Source organism: Papio anubis, chromosome 1, assembly GCF_008728515.1.
Source record: "Papio anubis isolate 15944 chromosome 1, Panubis1.0, whole genome shotgun sequence".
NCBI classification, from domain to species: domain Eukaryota; kingdom Metazoa; phylum Chordata; class Mammalia; order Primates; family Cercopithecidae; genus Papio; species Papio anubis.
Window position 1 is genome coordinate 162,851,751 of NC_044976.1, and position 19,018 is coordinate 162,870,768.

Consider the following 19,018-nt stretch of genomic DNA (forward strand, 5'->3'; position numbering starts at 1 on the left):
TTATGCTTTTACTTCTAGAATTATCCACATCCTTAAAAAGTTATAAGCTAAGTCTTACAAGAAATTAAAAGGCAAATCACACCAGTGTGATTATGACTGATGGAGATTTTGAATGACAAAGCCTCCAACAAAAAGAGTTTGTGAAAAACATTGTCCTCCTCATTTTTAAAAGAGAATATTAACTCCATGAATTATTGAAAGGAATTATTCAAAGGCTCCAGACATAACTAATTATGGCTTAAAGAGAGCTGCCAGAGCAGAGCCTGTGTTCTAATTATAAAAGTCCAAGACGTTAGGATTCATTTTCTTAAGGAGGACTTGAAAATAAATACAAATTTTCACATAATCTTATAAAAATACACCATTTTTTTTTCTTTGTCTGCTCTCATGTTATCTACACCTCCCCCACCGCCGCCCACTGTGTGCTGAGACACCTGAAGGCTAGACATAATGATCAACAGAGCTCCAGCCTGTCTGGACTCCAGCCAGATTTTTTTCCCCTTCTACAATCAAGGAGCTTGCACGCAATGCATGCCGAGCCTATTCCACTGCTATGTGCAGATCCGGGATGGAAGTCTTACACATACTGCGGAAAGATTAAAGACAACAATATCCCCTTTCTCTTACCCTAGACAGCCTCAATTTTTAACCCTTTCATTACCTTTGAAACCAAGACGTCTTACCCATTCAAAGACAGGTCTCAAGGGACTTTGCAACTCCCACACCATATCATACAGATGCACATGCCTCCTTTGGTGTAGAAATCACATCTCAACAGATCCTATCAGAATATTTTAGGACTAATAGTGTGCTAACTAAACATAACGTAATTTGTTTGTGTGGGGAATGCATTTTTGAATGAACTTACGCTGCATGAAATCTGGAACAAGTCAAAGGTCTGTCGAAAGATTCTTGCAAACCTTGCAGAAGGTTACATACCATTTCTGATGATGCTGTTCTCTAAGCATCTCTCTGTCTCTCTCTCTCTCTCTCTCTCTCTCTCACACACACACACACACACACACATACACGCTCTCTTTTCTCTTTCTCTATCTCAAGATACACACACTCAATCAGGAAATTATATCATTGTATCACAGAGAAATCCAGGTTAGCTGGTGATGTCATCATATATAAAATTTTGCCTTTGTGGGCAACATTTTCAATCACCTAATCGCTAATGTATGTTGGGTGTGTGCCCATAGGAAGTTCACGTGCTCGTGGGGTTAACCGACACCCACAGGAAAGGACTATTTTATTTGCAGCTATCTTTCTTTTGAAGATGTGTTTATGGGGCAGGATGGGTATGTTTATCAAGATATATGTAGTCAGAGTTTCCTGGTTCTAGGAAGCCTTATTAATATGCTGTTTGAACATTTGAAAGGCGGCTGAATTTCGATGATATAAATAGGATGTAGAAATGGTGAGCATTTTGAAATCCAGTTGGATAACAATGCTACAATATTGCAATTTATTATGACTTGGTGTTTTTAATTTGCCACTTAACATTTTGTAACAATTAAATCCTTTTTACTTTTAACTTATTTCTTAAGGAGAGAATAATTTTATACCAATGATTTAGAAGTAATGCTCTCTCGTGTGCTTTAATAAGGGTATATCTCTGAATTAGATAATAGTTGAATTAACTTTTGGGTGAGCTAGTACAGTGTTTGTATTTATTTATTTTCAAGTCTGTTTTATGGGCCTTATACTGGATAGTTAGTCACCAAACATGTGCACAGATTTTTATTAATGCACAGATTTACGTACATTATTTTATTTCACGCAAATAAAGTTTAAAACTTTTACCAAAACATATTGCCAGATTTGAGATGTAGATATAGAACAACTCTGTATACATACTACCCCTTAACTACCAAGTTTTGATATGTAATTTAAATTAATATTCATTAGAATAGAATGACTGCGATACTTGCCAGTTTTTACATAATACCACGTATCTGATACATAATTTTTAAAATTTTGGAATTTGCTTTTAATACTTCTTCGTTCTTGCATACTAAAAAGCGATTAATCTGAAAGGATTTTCAAAGCATATATGTATAAACAGCACTACGTATATGTCAACAAATTAATAAGATTCATTTTGCCAATGTATTGTGTGATTGTTTTAAAACAAATGAAAAAATGTTTGTTCTTTGGCTGCTTTCATGTTACTATTGTTAAGAAAAGTATATAGCTAAAGAGTTGACATATTTTGTACTTAGAGAAAACAAGCTACACAAGTTAGATGACATTCTATGGGGTAAGACTCCACTAAGAACTAATAAATAACTTCTTTAAGAAATTCTTGGCCTGAATCTATAATTTTACATAAACAGTTCTTCCAACATATAGTGGAAGATTGATGATTAATTATATAATTTCTTTATCAAAGATTAAAATGAGCAAATAGTTGTGTTTAAATTTTACCTACTTTCAAAAAACAATACATGGCATTGCCCATTGGGGATACAGGTTACTGAAAAGGCATCTTTCAAAGACAAGAAGATAATGGACTTGATTGAAATAGTTGAACTACGTAACGCCAATTCAAGAACAAATGGTTTTTCAGAGCATAACGGAGAAAGAACAATTTACTATAGTACAGTTTATTCTTCTTACACAATGGCAATGATTTATTTGAAATGGCAGAACAAACATAGTAGATATACAAAAACAACCAATGGGTATTTTATGTCAAGGATATGTCAAGAGTCTTTTGTTTCATATGTTAGAATATCCTTAATCCAATTACTTATTTGAAGACTTAGCTTAAATCTACATCCTTGTTTAGCATGTGGTGGTATTAAGATCACATATGTCTCTTACATGCATGTAGCATATTTAGTATACATATATATAATGTATTTGAATATAGTCTTCTGACCCCAAATAGTTGTTGTCACTTTATTATAAGAGTTCTTGAAGACTGCTAATGTATTTCAATACAATAAAATTCAGATTGCGACATCAATTAGCTATGTCTATACCACCAGAAGAGCATTATCAGATATTGGATGAATTACTGTATTGATGTTATAATTACCACAAATACCTCATGTCAAAAAAGAATATCAAAAGATATGACTCTAATTTGACAAACAGTGTAAAATGTGATTTTTAAAACCATCTCTGTTTCTTACTACCGTGAAAATGATTTGTAAAAGAAGACTCAACAGTTATAATTTCTCTTCATGAAAAGAGAATTTTTTTTTAACTTAGCCTTTAGGCATAGGGCCTGAAATTATTGTGAGTAGATACCTGAGCACTGTGCAGAGAATGCACAGGAACCTCAAGTTGCGATGAGAAAGCAAGGGAAACTGGTTTGTCTGCTTTATGTTTCAAATTTTATTCTTGCAATCCTACATGAAGATAATACTCAAAATTAATTTGAGTGAAAACTATCAAAGTTATTTTCTCAATTTTCAAAAGATCCACTGTCTTGTTGACACTCTATGAAGGAAAAGTGTTCTAAAAATGATTGAATATTCTACTGAGTGAAACTCAGTCAAGCTCAGTGAGGCACTGGGGTCAAATGGGCTCATGAATCACAGATAGGAAATGAACTGTGTATTGCATATTTGAAAGTTTAAAAAGAAACATTTGGGATATTTTACCGTAAACAGATTTTGGTTTGATTTCTGGCACATCTTTTTAAACATTAAGCCTGCAGTTCAGCTGAAATAACTTTTTATATGTATAGCTAAGACCAGATGGCCACGTGCTCCTTTCTTATTTAGATGAGACTTTTCCTTTCAATAACATCTTTCTTCCTGACCTGCTTAAAAATTCCAGCGAATGAAATCAGCACAGGATTTTCAATTCTAATTGACCATGTGCAGAGGAAGGGCCAGTAGAGAAATCAGTAGAGGCATTGTGAGGCTCACTGCCTCAGTTTTGTCTTTGTGTTTTGCCCTTACAAACCAATCTAGACTAATCAAAAGCATTTAATTTTTATTAATATTAATATAGCTGCAAGATTCATCCTCAATCAAAATTATTTGAGTTGGCTTTTTCTATCATTTTATCACAAGTAATTTTTTAAAGTTATTATTCGCTTACACAGTTTCAACTGTCAAGTAAGCACTTTAGTGGTTAAAAGATAAAATATTGGTTGTATTAAGATGAAAGAATGATTGTACTAAATTATTTTTCTTGTTATTTAAAAAAACATTATTTTTGAAAGATACATATGCTTTTTAAATTTACCATGAAAATATTCACTATATAATATTCTTAGTTCATTATCTGCATAGTCATTTTATAAAGAAAATATGTAAATTTTATTTGAACTTGAACCAGTAAAAAAAATCAAGAATAGAAGGCAATCTCCATATTCAGTATAGCTTAGCAAATTACGTATGTATTAAAAATGGGCATCTAAGTTCCCAGATGTTTTTTCTTTTTGAAAAATTCTTGACTCAGATAAATATCTTTATAATTTATTTATTACTGCAAATAGTCAAAGATTTTTTTAAAAAACATTTATTATTCGAATGGTGAAAATATTAGATGAAAACAAATTATCCAGACATATTGACACTTGTTTGCCTAATAAAGATAGAAAAAACCATAAACCAAAGGTGTATATTTGAAAAATACATAATAGACATAAGAAAAACTCCAAATTAATTATCAGGGTTATTGAAGTGGCCTCACGGCAATACTATCTGATTTGGTGTTCTTTGCTGATTCTTCTTCAGGTACCTTATATCTCAAGCAAATCTATTAGTTGTCCACAAATATGTGCTGCCTAATCATCAAAAGCCATGTTTTTTCAATTGTTTGAAAAATGCAAGTCTTATGAAAGATAAGATCAGTTAGAATTTTTTAAAATCAAAATTTCAGAGAAAACTGAACTGTATTTGTTCATGGGATTCACAAATATAAAAGGAACGGTCTAAGCCACCAAAATATGAAGCAAATTCTTTATGAACATGTAAAATTTAAATACTTAAGATCATCTTTTTTATATGTGTGTGTGTGTATATGTATTCATTCTATATATAGAGAATATATATATTATATATATGTTCTGTGAATCAATTTGTGCTTCCAAAATATAAGAATTTTCCAATATTTGATGATTTTACCATCAATGTAGGTGTAAAAACCCATTAGGAAAACTAAGGGCAGTGATTTAGCCAATTCTTGTTTTCCTGCCTCAAATAAAAACAATATTTTTAGAAGCTTAAAAAATCAAGCCAAGTATACACAAAAAAACCCAAGCATAAAAGTGTTACATTATACATATTTGCAACTTTGCTTTACTTTTAAAACTATACATTTTAATAGTGCTGAATTTAACTTTGTTGGTCGGAGGTAATGGATAATAGGATCTTGGGAAAAAAATAGCAAAATGTCATTGGTGTTATGATTTCAGATGGTTGATGCTAAGATATTCTGAACAGATAGGTTTAAATAAGGAATAGAACTCTGAGCTACTCCCATTTTTCTCCTTTTCCGTGTTACTCGGGAAAAATTGGTCTTGATTCTGCAGGATTGTAGATAATCAAAAATATTACATAAAATAAGAAACACTTTCCAGTTATCTTTGAAACAAGTTTTGGTACTTTTATTTGTGTGGGGTCATGGTTGAGATTTACTGCTCTGTTTTCATGTATCCTGATTCTGTAGGCGAACAGAGCATAAAAAAATAGGGTCAGTTAGGGAAGCTTTGCAATCGTGCAAAATGTCTGCCCTTTGCTATATCCTCTTTCCTGTTCTCTAAGACTGTGACAATCAGGAACAGGAATCCTTGAGAAACCCAGGCCTCTTTTCACTCTCCAGGGACACTACTTCTATCTGTTTTCATGCTCCTTCTAAAGGATCCTCCTTCAGACTATAGCACACTTCTGAACTTCCACCCAGTTTGCTACATTCCCAGTTATTTCTGCTTAGTTAGGACTTTGCCTCACCCTCCATGGTGCTGTTTATGTTTCACAGGCAGAGCTGTCTTCTTACATTTTTGTTTTAAAACGTTATATTTTTAACTCTAAGGGAAACGGGGTTAACAGGGTAGACATGACATCAAAAGGATACATGTAGGGACAGACGCAGATGTCTTTGGCATTCTGAAAATTTGCAGGGTAGTAGGCAGAATCACGCGATTACACTGAATTTGATTGGGCAGCTCTCACTTCTGGTTCACGAAGTGTGCCCACTTCAGAGTGGAAGGCTTCTCTCAACTAATGCACTTGAAGTAGATGCTCGACTCATTCTTGTGGTTTATACTTGATTCGGTATATTTCCTGTAGGGAAATTACTGTTTTAACTTAAAGGAACTAACTTCTCCTTCAGCACATGTTGGACTAGAAAAATAAAACACAAGTATGAAAAGAGGAGACTATGTCAATAAGAATATCAGGGTGTAAACTGTATCAAATAATTTGAAATTAGGAGGGTGTGTCAAAAATTGGTTACAGACATTTTTATTATACCTGTGAATTATCAAGAAAACCTCATGAAAACGCAACCACTGTGTGATGGGAAACCAGAAGTAAAAATTCCTCATAAGGTTTTCAGTATTAATCTAATTTTATTGCTTTAAAAACATTTATATAGGAGACATAATTCACTGATTTGTATAATTGTTTGATTGGCTGTTACTATTAGTTATCTATCAGGACATTATTCAAAATATATTGGGAGAAAATGAAACACTCAGTCACTACTCTGGTTGTTATGAACCACTTTACAAAGTGCCTCTTGCCCTGAAAAGAGTTAACGATTTAAGCTGACAACAGTGCCTATGAAGAAATTCATTCTTTGGTTAGTCTGAGGACAGAAAGGGGTTAATTTTTCAAATCTTTGTAAAGGGGGTAGTGGGGGGAAACTCTGGAAGATAAAAAACCAAACCAAAGACTAAGCTGTTAGTGATTTGGTTGTATTTATGGATTATACTACATGTTGAAAAGAGGAAAATCAGAGCTGTAAGATGACGCTGCAGGGGTCGTCTGGACTTTTCACTGAGTCTAAAGTCTATTTAGTCAATGCTTATTAAGGCCTGGTTTTGACCTTTGCCCTTCTCACTCCTCCCTGTTCCAGGTGCAACATTTTTGCAAGTGCTTGACCATTATTAGACACTATGTGCAAACTTTAAATTGTGAACGGAGTGTGTTGAACATAGCAAATAATCCAGTAGTTATGATGCTCACATTTTTATTAGAAAGTGTAAAAACTCAGTAAACTTAGATTTGTTTCCTTTTATAATTAATAAGCAGTGCATATTGCTCTTCTTCAAAATATAATGAAGGCTATTCAAGTGCAACTTACATTTAAACCAGATTAGCACATTTGTTGTTAGAATGAATTCTTGTAAGAATATATCTAAAATAGTGATTTCTATTTAAGCTACTTTACTTTGAGGGGGACATAGAAAACTTTATATAATTATTTCCTCTATGTTTTCACACATACACTTTTAGTAATAAATAAAGCTCTTCTATTCCAGGCTTATATTTGTTTAAAGGATTAATTTCACTTTTAAAAATTATAAACTAAGAGATGAATACACAAACTACTTTAGTACTTTTAGTAGACAGTTTTTACTACAACATTTTGTAAAATATATTTATGTATTTACATGGTGTTTGATAAATATAAATGAAAATCCATTTATACATACTAATTAACAGATATTTTTAACAAACCAACCATGTATATGCTTCTCAAATCTAATGTTATTATAGATAACATGCATAAAACATATAAAATGACTCAATATGAACTATATAAACATAAAAAAGGGAAATAAAGTTAGGCAAGTATTGGATTACATTAAAAACATTTAGAATTTTATTTTACTTTTCTGCTGAATGCTTTGTTTAGCAAAGAATTATCCACATTACGTAAATTCATGTATTTTAAATACATGCTTTTGAATTGTGAAGACAATAAAATATCTAACTTGAGGAAAAGGTTGGTTTTAAAATCCACTGGAGAAATAATATATAAACATTTCTTTTAGCTTGAATTTTAAAAGGTAGAAAAAACTTTATTTTACATTTTGAAGTATTTTAAACTACACAGAAAAGTAAAAGCAATGTAATATACATATGCATATTTCCACCACTTTTTTATGCATTATAAAAAAGATTTACAATTTATAATATTTTGCTATACTTACCCCCAAATTATTAAAAAAAGAATTATTTATACACAATTGAAGACTCCCATCCTCATTTCATATCCTGATTTCCCTCTGGCTATGGAAGTAATCACTGTCTCATAGTTTGCAGCTTATCTTTCGTGTGTCTATTTTCACACTTTAATCACCTACATATCACAAACAATAAAAAGAATAAGGTCTCAAATATAAAATTCCTAACCAGTTTTTAAATTTGTCTTTAAGTTATTGAAATTTTTCAAATAAGTATATTCTTTGGATACTATACTTATTAATAGATTTTTAGTTTAAAACCATAACGTTGATTGAAGATTTAAATTAAAAGATCTTTCTACCTGCTTCAACTTTCATGGTTGCAGAAATTGAGAAAATATGCCTCATGCGTTTCTTTTATTCAAATTCTTTGGAATTAAGTCTTACATTCTAGCTATTTTTATGTTACATAAGGAATTGGTAATATGGTTAAAATATTATTCTTTAACATTATTTCTGTTTCTCCCGTTTTATTGTTTTCATAAAGAAACATGTATTACAGTTAGCTTCATGCATTAATTTTCATATGCCACACTCTCAAGGGGTTTTGTAAGGTGCTTATTGTAAAATGTTCTAATAATCCATAAGAATTGTCTTTTGTTTGCCAAGAAAATAGCACCAATATCATAGTTAAAGAAAGAGCATTGACAGTAGAGTTGCTTTTTGGAACTAGATTTTCCTTTAAAAGGGGCAAACGCAATTCTGAACAAGTGTACTGAAACCAAGATCCTTATTTGAATACAGTATTACTGCAGATTTACATGAACCATGTGGTAATGCATTGCCATACAAACCTCTAATGCTCTGTCTCTGCCACGGCATCAGAGTAGAAATCTGCATCAGCACCTTTCCTATCATGCGTGATCCTAAACATAATCTATAGACAAAAAACTTCAGAGGTACATAAAGGTGAGTTTAAATGATTTCCCCCCTCACTAATTAAATTATCTAGGTAGCACTATATCAAGAGATACCTATAGTCAATTTAAAACTTTAGTCAAGATCTCAATGCCTAAAAGATGTAAGCAACTATACTACCTTTCTGAGATATTTGAGATTGCTATCCACTTAAACTATCTTCAACTCACATCTATTAACTACGAGTTATTTCAAAATTGGACAATTAGTATCCACTAGTAAATATTTACTCCAGACAATGTTTGGGCTTACATGGTCTAAAGATGAAGACAGGTGAATATGAAAGACTCTGTTTTTTCTCAGGTTCAGAGAGAGTATATTATAGCCCTCAATAAATGTGACTCCTGACTTTTTACACTAGATATACATAAAAAATGCTGATACAATGATTGCAGCCATACCATTTCTCAAAAGAACATATTATGACTATACAATAATATATTTAAAATTCTTTATTCTGTAAGTTTTGTATACCAAGTCATTTATTCAAAGACATCACATTTTTGCTCTAAAATACATTCAAGAATATGGAAAGCTGCTTTTTAAAGGCTCTCATCTTATACTTTGGCCAAAAGAACTTGAAATATATTTACTAAATATTTATTAGTTTTTTTTCTTTTTCTTGACATTTGTATCTTTATTAGACTTAAAAGCTACCAATATTCTTTCCTCCAGATAATTACACAGTCAGTGTCTATTGTTTCAGTCTTTTTTGTTTTCTTCTCCACAATTCTGGTCAATTAAGTATCTTTCAGAATACCTATATCTGTTTCTCATGGTAAAATAGCAAACAAGAAAAGCACTGGGTAAGGAGTCAGAAGACATGTTATTCAACAGCTGGGTGGCTCTCTGTGGACCTCATTTTCCTTATCAGTAATTTAGAGATGTAGGGCTGGTGGATCTCCAAGGTCTTAGGACATATCTCTGCATGATTATCTAAAAATGAGACCATTAGCCAATTAATAAATTCTGAGCTCTCAAAATAATCTCTATATTATGCATGTGCCAAGTGGTCCATCCTATTTAAAATGTGGTCTCACTTACACTTGTTCAAGGTTATTCTCTTCTAGTATTAAATTTTCATATTTTAAACTCATTTGTATATGAACTTTTGTTCCTGTATGTGTCTTCTGAAAAGCATTCTTCACCAGAACCCACTGATTTTCTCTATGAAGTATCACATATAAAATCACATAGCTTAAAAGGCTCTTACTCAGTTCTGATAATGTATTTTACAGATAAGCCAAGTAAAGTCAGGAAACAGCATGGGCAATAATTTGTAAAGATTCTTTTGGGGTAGAAATTATTCTCTGCAAATTCTGTAATAATATGGAACCATTGGGTAGCTCAAAAAAAGAAAAGATTCACTGCAGGATAGATTTTAGCTATTATTACTGAAACCACATGATATGACTGTGGGGGTTTTCCAACTGCTGATTTAGACATTAATACTAAGAGTTACAAAATGGATGTCCTCAGAGTATTGTCAAATTTATTATTATAAAATTTTATTATAGGAAAATTGATCATTGAGTGACTGTTGCCAACACTTTTACTCTGAATTTTATCATTGCAAACTTAACTCAGATTTCTTATTTCTAAATAAATGACAATAAATTATAAATTATCTTACTAATTCAGACTATGCTTTAGGTTTAAATTAGTTTATAACTATGATGTACATATAATGAACTTCCATTAAGAATAAGCATAAGGGATTGAACTTATAGATTCAAATGTCAGAAGTAGTGATAATAATATAAATCTAAATATGAAGAGTGTAGCATGAGTAATGGTAGTCTGTGGAGAAAAACATCACAAGTGAGTTAAAGAAGAAATGTAACATGAATTAGAAACATACTTGAAATGTAAATAGTTATAACTATATTGACAATATTTTTTCCACTGAAGTCTATACAAAAGATTTAATTTATTCATTTACGAAATTATAATCAATAACTATTTAGATCATGCCATAAAACAGATAATTAGAAACAAATTTTTAAATCTATTTGTTTACCAAAACTATCTCTGGGTCTGGAATATTCTATAAACACAGAAAAGATTCACGTTAAATTGCTTTTTAGGTATTCATAGCATCCAAAACTCAGTTATTCTTAATCTATCCATAATATGAAAATTGCAGAAATGTCTGTGACTTTCTTCATCCTTCTTTTTAAAAAAATATCAATTTATTCAACTGATATTTGGTCCTATAAGCCCAATCTTTAGACAGAGGAAAGTGAAGGGAAAAAAGTTAGAGATGCAATGGCAGACCATATTAAATAAATATCAAAAGTAGTTTCTTAGTTGAAAATGTGGAATTAATTATTTAATAAAAATCATGTAGAATTTTAGTAATATTTACTTCTATTAGACTTGGATGTGATTTGTTATTGCATTAGGCATTGATGTGTCTACACCATGTGCACCTATTAATACACAGTACATTATTAATGATCGTATTTGGACTTGGTAGGAAAAACTTTATTTCTATAACTGCTGTTAATGTTAGACTGAGTTTACAGATCTGAATTTCCCTTCCAACATTTTTTGAATTGGGATGTTAAAAAAAAAGGAAGAACTGGCCTAGGAGTGACTAATATCAGTACCTAGTTATTATCACAAAATAATCCATACCATTTTTATGGTCAAAATGTGGGTTCCTTTTCTTTTAATTTAGGATGGTTTGTTTATTAGAGTCAAATTTAGAGTTCAAGAGTTTAATGATCTAGTTTGTGAAATAATGTGACATTATTTTCTAACAGAAAAGAGCCTTAGAGATTACAGAAAGACAAAGAAACTGAGGCCTGAGAAGAGAAGCAAGTAATCTATATTCATGTAGTATCTAGAGTGATAAAAGTATAATTCTTTCAATTCCTTGGACTTCCCCTTAAAAATGACTGCGTCAAGGGAAACAAAGGTCACAATGAACCCATTTGGTTAAAAACATTAGCTCTGATAAAAGTACTGCTAAGGATAAAGCTGAGCAATTCATTTTAATAAGAAACATCAGACTTCCTACAGAAGGACATCACCCCTTTGTTATTCAGTTTCCTCATCTGTGAACAGTCATAACAGCACATGCTCTATATATCTCATAATATGAGAAACATCTATTAAGTACTTACTACAGGTAAATCATAGAACTATGCATATTGCACCTAATTTTCATAAAATTTCTATGAGGCAACTCTCCCATTATTATCCTATTTTGGAAATGAAGAAACTTAGAAACAGGATGGCCAGGTCATAAGCTCAAGATGCTGTAATGCCTATGGGATAGGGCTAGGAATTGAACTCAGAAACCAGAGAGACTTTTTACTTCTGCATCTGACTGCTTTGCTTCATAGCTTCCCACCACTTTTGTCTTAAAACATGAGATAATAGGTGGGGAGAGGGGGAAACATCAAAGTAATAAAGAATTTTTCAAATGCAAGACCATATTAATACTAGAAGGGATGTGGGCCCTATCTCAGATTATCATCAGTAATCAATACTTAGATGCACAGGTCAAATCTCTGTAATAAGTTCCATTACAAGGAAGATTGAGATAGGACATGTATAAGCAAAATGGAAAAGTCCATTCATTTTACTTATTTATTTAAAATTACTGTATACTAAACTCTCTTAAAATTCATCATAATAAGATTTGACCTATGTGGATAATACACTTTTCATTTCCACACCACTTATATATTTTTTTATAAATATCAGTTTGTTCTCAGTCATGTTTCCCTATGGCTCATCTGTTTAGTGTTTTTATCTCCTTTACCTGTTCAACACATTATATTCTTCTATTCCATCTAAATAGAACTAATGTTTCAAAAAATATACCAATAATGGCTGCAAATTTAAAAAATAATCTCACAGCATTTTAGTAAGTGTACTGAGCTTGGTTACAAGACAATTCACAGTAGTCCAGCCTGCAGTGGCTTCCATCCAAATCCATGTAGCCACCAATAATCCTTACAAAAGGATAAAACTCAGTCCAAGGACAGTGTTATCAAATTGTTACAATGTAGTCACTTTATAATCAATCTCAAATGTTTATTGAATGTTAGCTCTGGGGAAGCCATTGGGCATCAACGTAATTCATGTTCTCATGGTTTAAAAAATAAAATCTGTAGATGGTCTCAATCTTGGATCAGGGTTAATGGAGTCTGTCAAGGATTAAAAATACGTACTTAGAAGTACTTAGAAATCCAAAAATCTCACACCTCTCAATTTTTTTGGCATTTTCTAAAATTTCCATAAACAACTAAATTTCGGTTTAGTTAGAGACTTGGTTGGACTCACAAGTCCTTCTCTTCTCTCCTGTGACTCTTTAAGCGTTAATCAACTGAAAGTTACAAGATGTGAAAGTGTGACTCAAGTCAACTTCTCTCTTAGAGAAGTAATGTTAAGTCATTGCCCGAAAATTTTCTTGTTGGTTCCCAGCTTTCTAAAAAAACAGTTCTTAATTTTGTGTCAGGTAGTGAAACTCACTATAGAAACTCATTTATTCCATAAACAACAGAAAAACAGTTTTTATTATTTGCTAGAGCTGAAATAATTTCATGTATATATACATATATATATGAGAAACTAAATTGGCCAGGCCCGGTGGCTCATGCCAGCAGTTTGGTAGGCTGAGGTGGGTGGACTACTTGAGGTCAGGAGTTTGAGACCAGAATGGCTAACATGGTGAAACCCCATCTCTACTAAAAATATAAAAATTAGCCGGGCATGGTGGTGTGTGCCTGTGGTGCCAGCTACTGAGGAGGCTGAGGCAGGAATATCTCAGAATACCTTCGTTTTCAAGGTATCCACTATTTTAAAACATGTCTCTAGTGTGTTTATATGCAATTTCAGCCTACTATGGTAAAACTTTTCTTGAAGGTCAAATGCAACATAATAGTAGGGAACAGGAAGCAATTGTGGCAAAGTTTTCTACAGTATTGCCCTAACTTCTAAGAAATTCTACAATAAATTTGAAATTGTCTGCTGAAGTCATGTTGAGTATCCTGAAGAAGTTCCATTATTTATCCCTGAAAAACGAATCAGTGTTCCAAATGTTGAGTAGTCACTGCAAAAGTCATTAAAGAAACCAGAAACTATTATTAGAAACAGTTTTGTTTATGCTTTCTGTTTGTTTGTGTCTGGTTTTGAGACAGGGTCTTGCTCTCTCATCCAGGCTGGAGTACAGTGGCAAAATCATAGCTCACTGCAGGCCTGGCCTCAAGTAATCCTCCAGCATGGCCTTCCAAAGTCCTGGAATTATAGGCATGAACCACTGCGCCCAGCCAGAATGTCTTATATTTGAGTACTCATTTATAATTTTTCATCAGTTTTTTTCTTCAACTTCCATATTCATAAATGATGTTTGAGTCATGAATTCAAACATTCATATATTCATTTTTTAAATTATGTAAGTAAAGAGTAAAGCTAATCTACTACTTTGTCCTTGAGGAGTAGAAGGCAAAAAAGGAGATGCTGACCAAATTCCCTAGTTAATTTTCAGAGTAGGAAGACAGAGACTGGATCACTGTGCTACTTTAATTCAATATCTATTTATTAAGCCTTTGTTTATTCTAAACACTGCACTACACAGGTAGGAGGATATAAAAAATATGAGAAAAATGTATTCTCTGCCCTTGATATATTCATAAGCAAATTGATTTAAAATGACATTTTAAAATATGCACCATAATTAATTCTTCTTTTGTATTCAAAATATATCTTCTGTATGTTTGCAGAACATTTTATTGTAAAAATCATAAATATGTGAATAGCAATAAATTTAAGGAATTACATTTTTTAAATTGTCCTTCTTCAATACTTTGCTAATATAATTGATGTTCATAATGTTGACCAGAGGAGTAAATGTCCTAAAGATTTAGAATTATAAAAATAAACACTAAATTGGCCAGGCACGGTGGCTCATGCCTATAATCCCAGCACTTTGGGAGGCTGAGGCAGGTGGATCACTTGAGGTCAGGAGTTTGAGACCAGAGTGGCCAACATGGCAAAACTTCATCTCTACTAAAAATATAAAAATTAGCCGAGCATGGCGGTGTGCACCGGTAGTGCCAGCTATCGAGAAGGCTGAGGCAGGAGAATAGATTGAACCTAGGCTGTGGAGTTACAATGAGTCGAGATCATGCCACTGCACTCCAGTCTGGGCAACAGAGTAAGATTCCATCACAAACAAATAAATAAGTAAAATAAAAAATAAAAATAAACACTAAATTATGTTTAGGGCAATATTAGAATAAAATCTGGAGTTTTCACAATAAGACTCCAAGAATTAATCAAATGTATCAGTTTCAGAAAAAAATCTGCATTTCTGTATAATATTTCTTATGTAATTCTTAGGGCATTTTATTAAATCAAATAATTACTTCCTGCTTTGATAGTATGTAAAAAATGTTATTATTAGTTTACTAAAGTCATATTTTCCCCAATTCTTAAAGGATGCACATGTCATGAAAGAAAAGAAAATCACCAAGCAGGGACATTTTCTATGTGATCAAATAAGTAGCATCTGCTGTAGGATATTTGTTCCAATAAATGTACAGACCTTTGGAAGAGTTCAGATATACTCCAAATAACAACTGGAATCTTAACATTCATTCATGTCATTCTCAGTGTTTCAGGATCTATCTTCATCAAATAAATGATATCATTGAGAGTTTAGATGGACGTAGCATAAGCACAATTAGCATAACCACTGACCACATGATCTGATCCAATACACTATGACCTATAATTTCCTCAAGAATCTTCAAGATTATGACTGTGTCCTTTTGACGCCCTATGCCACTAGCTTTTTCAGCAATCCTTAGACCTAAAAAACTAGTGGTTTCAGAATCATTTCAGAGCAGGAGAAGTGGTAGGATGCCATGATGCTCTTGGAGCTAGACGGATGAAGACAGAATACTCTCATCAAACTGTAAATTCTGGAATAGCTTGGACTCTCATAGCAGCAGTAGTTTATGGAACCACTGATTTTAGAAAATTGGTCATCTGGCACCTTCCAATTGATAAGTGAGTTCTCACCACTTGTCATGTTAAAACTTGGGACTACATTTCTAAGATCCTTGTTCTTATCATTGAAGCTTGATACTAATTCTATCCTGTTCATCAATGTCACCATCATTATCTTTTTACTTATCTATGTGTCAAACAAATGTAAAAGAGCTTAGTTTGATTTTTTTCCGATCCACAATTAACCTGAAGAATACAGGCATACCTCAGAGATTTTGTGGTTTCAGTTTCAGACCACTGCAACGAAGCAAATATTGCAATAAAGTGAGTCACATGAATTTGCTAGTGTCCTGGTGCATATGAAAGTGTGTTTACCCTATATGATAGTGAGTTAAGTGTGCAATGGCATTATGTAAAAAAAATTGCATACCTTAATTTAAAATATTATTTAAAATGCTAAAGATCGTCTGAGCCTTCAGTTAGTTGTAATCTTTTTGCTGGTTTTGGGTATTGCTTCAATGCTGATGGCTGTTGACTGGTCAGGTGGGTGATTGCTGAAGTTTGGGATGGCTGTGGCAATTTCTGAAAATAAGACACCAGTGAAGCTCACCACACTGATATACTCTTCTTTTCATTTAAGAGTTATCTGTACCATACAATGCTATTCGGTAGCATTTTACCCATAGTAGGACATCTTTCAAAATTGAAGTAAATCCTCTCAAAATCTGTAGCCGCTTTGCCAACTAAATTGATGTAATATTCTAAATCCTTCATTGTACTTTCAACAACATTTACAGCATCTTCACCAGGAGTAGATTCCACCTTAAGAAACTACTTTCTTTGCTTGTTCATTATAAACGGCTCCTCATTCCTTAAAGTTTTATCATGAGATTGCAGCAAGTCAATCACATCTTCAAGCTCCGCGTCTAATTCTTGTTGTTCTGCCATTTGCACTACATCTGCAGTTACTTCCTCCGCTGAAGTCTTGGAACTCCTCAGAGTAATCCATGAGGGTTGTATTAAACTTCCTCTAAACTCCTGTTAATATTAATAATTTGGCCTCCTCCTATGAATCACGGATTTTCTTTATGGCATTTACTATGATGAGTCATTTTCAGAAGGTTTCCAATTTACTGAGATCCCTCAGAGGAATTATTATCTGTGGCAGTGATAGCCTTACAAAATGTATTTCTTAAATAATAAGGTTACACCTCGATCCATGGGCGGCAACATAGATGTTGTGTTAGTAGGCATGAAAATAACATTAATCTTCTTGCATTAGAGCTTTATCAGAGCTCTTGGGTGACCAAGTACATTCTCAATGAGCAGTAATATTTTAAAAGAAAATTATATTTCTGAGCAGTAAGTCTCAATAGTGGGCTTAAAATACAGCATGTCCACCATGCTGTAAATAGATATGCTGCCACCCAGGCTTTGTTGTTCCATTTACAGAGAACAAGTGGGGTAGATTTAGCATAATTCTTAAGGGCCCTAGAAATTTTGGAATAGTAAATGAGCATTGGCTTCAAATTACAGTCACCAGGTTCATTAGCTTCCAACAAGAGAGTCAGCTTGTTTTTTGAAGCTTTGAAGCCAGGCTTTGACTTCTCCTCTCTCACTATGAAAGTCATAGGTGGCATCTTCTTTCAATAGAAGACTGTATTATGTATGTTGAAATTATATATTTTTAGTGTAGCCACCTTTATCAATTATCTTAGCTAAATCTTCTGGATGACTTGCTGCAGCTTTTATATCAGCACTTGCTGTGTAACTTTGCACTTTTATGTTTCAGAAACAGTTTCTCTCCTTAAACCTCATGAACTGACCTCTACTGGCATCCAACTTTTTTCTGCAGCTTCTTTGCCTCTCTCAGACTTCATAGAATTGAAGAGTTAGGGTCTTGCTGTGGATTACTCTTTGGCTTATGGGAATGTTGTGGCTGGTTTGATCTCCCATCCCGACCACTCAGAGTTTCTCCAAATCAGCAATAAGGCTGTTTTGCTTTCTTATCATTTGTATGTTTAGTGAAGTAGCACTTTTAATTTCCTGGAGAACTTTTCCTTTGCATTCACAACTTGGCTAACTAGCACAAGAGGCCTAGCTCTTGGTCTATCACAGCTTGCCACATGCATTTCTCACCCAGTTTAATCATTTCTAGCTTTAAATTTAAAATGAGAGGTGTGGTTCTTGTCTTTCACCTAAACACTTACAGGCCGTTGTAGGGCTGGCCTAATTTCAATATTGCTGCGTCTCAGGGAAGAAGGAGGCCCAAGAAGAGGGAGAGAGACAAGGGAAAGGCTGGTCTGTGGAGCAGTCAGAACACACACAACATTTATCAATTAAATTCTCCATTTTACATAGGTGCAGTTCATGCACCCACAAAAATGACAACAGTAATACAGAAAATCACTGATCATAGATTGCCATAACAGATAAAATATAATGAAAAGTTCTGAATTATTGAGAGAGTTAGCAAAATGTGACAAAGAGACACAAAAAGAGCACATGCTATTGGAAAAATGGCACAGACAGACTTGCTTAATGCAGGGTTGCTACAAACATTTTATTTGCAAAAAGCACAATTTCTGCAAAGTGCAATAAAGTGAAGTGTAATAAAGTGCAGTATGTCTGTATTTTGGCCAGATGACAGAATTATACTTCCTAGAAACTGGCCACATAAACATCAGGGGTTTTTATTCTTTCTATGGGGTAAACCTGGAAGAGGTAACAAATGAAACTGCTAAAAAGATTTTAAGCTAAGATGGTTTTTAAGATAACAGATGGAATTGATTTAGAAAGAAAATGAAATTGCAAGGAGATAGCAAAGAAACACATTGTCAGGACTAAACAGAAGCCATGCATGGGGTGCTCTGACCTAGGAATCTGGATGAAGCTGAGGAGGACTTCAGAAGCAACAGCCACATTTTTATTTTGGTCATAGAGCCTCAGGTGTGCAATGCTAGCTCC

At 33.1% G+C, this 19,018-nt stretch overlaps 1 long non-coding RNA gene across 1 annotated transcript in view; it reads left to right on the plus strand.

Moving 5' to 3' along the window:
* The window catches only part of LOC101003555, a 43,094-nt gene that overhangs the window by 4,087 nt on the left and 19,989 nt on the right, over positions 1-19,018 (plus strand). The window lies entirely within an intron of this gene.